This window comes from Triticum dicoccoides, chromosome 1B, assembly GCF_002162155.2.
Source record: "Triticum dicoccoides isolate Atlit2015 ecotype Zavitan chromosome 1B, WEW_v2.0, whole genome shotgun sequence".
Taxonomy (NCBI): Eukaryota; Viridiplantae; Streptophyta; class Magnoliopsida; order Poales; family Poaceae; genus Triticum; species Triticum dicoccoides.
Genome location: NC_041381.1, coordinates 483,534,429 through 483,536,348, shown reverse-complemented (window position 1 = coordinate 483,536,348; position 1,920 = coordinate 483,534,429).

The following is a 1,920-nucleotide window of genomic DNA, read 5'->3' as shown; positions in this document are numbered from 1 at the left end:
TCCTACTGGCTCTCCAGCCCTCACCCTCTGGCTTTGTCAACGGCATCGCGCCCTGGTAAACCAGCGACGGCTGAGACTCACTCGAGGACCGGGACCCGAGGATGTAGAGCGTCGACATCTAACCAAGCTTGCACGTTAAAGGGGGGGTACCTGAGCACCGCGACTCAGGGCTCTTACTGGCTCTCCAGCCCTCACCCTCTGGCTTTGTCCACGGCATCACGCCCTGGCAAACCAGCAACGACTGAGACTCGCTCGAGGGCCGGGACCCGAGGACGTAGAGCATCGACATCTAGCCAAATTTGCAGGAACACATCACAAGTTAAGGCCCAGTGCCAGGCGCAACCCGCCTTGGGGTAGGGCCCCGTGAGTCCCGCGCTGGCTCACGGGAGCCCCGATACACCTCGTCAGGACTTTAGTGCCTCGTCGCCTCTCCAAAGCAACTAACGGCTGACCGCCGCTTGTCATAGCGGACTTTTGCTCTTTTTGTGGTGGACCTATAGGATCCCTCCAAGGAGAAGCGCCAGGCGAGGCCATCATGGCATCCTCTTCACTCTCCTCCGCGCGAACCGCTTTCATGTTAAAGGGGGGTGCCTGAGCATCGCGACTCAGGGCTCCTACTGGCTCTCCAGCCCTCACCCTCTGGCCTTGTCTATGGCATCGCGACCTGGCAAACCAGCGACGGCTGAGACCCGCTCGAGGGCCGGGACCCAAGGACGTAGAGCAGAAAGGGGAGCAGAGGCGAGAGGAAAGAGGCATGTGGGGACCTCGCCAGGCAACCCCTCGCCGGCCAATGCGCGGACCTAGCGCCACACCAGGAAGCGTTTCCTAACTCTCGAGATAAGTCACCCTCCGGAAACACTAGCTAGCGCTGCACCGTCACTGCATCCAATGCTATCCCATGTTAGCAACGTCGCATTCCTTTCTCCCGAATGATGGCCGCTTGAGCGCTAAAGGGGACCTCCTGAGCATCGCGACTCAGGGGCTCTTACTGGACCCCGGGCCGCTCACCTCCTGGCCTTGACCATGACATCGCGCCCTGGCATACCAGCGACGGCTGAAGCCACCTTGGGACCGGGACCTGTCGGCGCAGAGCACCTAGCCCTCATGAGGTTCGAAAGGAAGAAGCTAAGCTAAGACGGAATAAGCATCTCGCACTGCTTCACGATAAGGATCATATTGACAAACAGAGCTATAAACACCTTACAAGCCCCCACGAGGTGTGTTCTTGGCTCCTCGTAGGGACAAAAGACGCGTATCCTAAGGAGTCCTAACTACAGGAACCATCGCGGCAGACGCCATCATCAACAGTGGGCCGTCAAGCACTGGGGCCAACCTCATCCAGATCAGCGAGGACGGCGGCCTAACGATCCCGTCCTGCTCCGAGAGAGGCGCAGGCTCGGGGGCTTGTAGCTGTCGTCGCTCGTCTTCGGAGTTGCGAAGAGCTCGACGGAGTCGCTGGACCCTCCGGCAGCCCCGCCGCTTGAGGAGCTGCTGGAAGAACGCGCGATGGCAGGCCTGGTCCCTGCCGCTCCGGAGCTTCTGCCGCTGCCTCTAGGACAACACTCCAGCCGAGGCCCATCTTCGTCGAAGACCTTGAAGAGCATCATGGAAGCGCCATTGAACTCCAGGTGGATCACGAGGGTGCCCCTCGTCCTGCAAACCCGGGCGATCTCGCCCCAGCCCTGGGTCATGAAGACCGTACCTGAAGCGACGACCTCGACATCCGCATCGGTCGCAGAAGTCTAGCAATCGGCATGCTGCAGCCAGAGCCTGAAAGGCCCCCTCGGTGGAATCTCAAAGGCGAAGGAAGGAGGAAGGCGAATTCAAGATCGAGGAGGCATGGCGGCGTGGAGCACAAACTCTCAGGAGGAGCCCTCAGCATGAACTCCAGGAGGGACAACGCACACCGCCATGACCCGC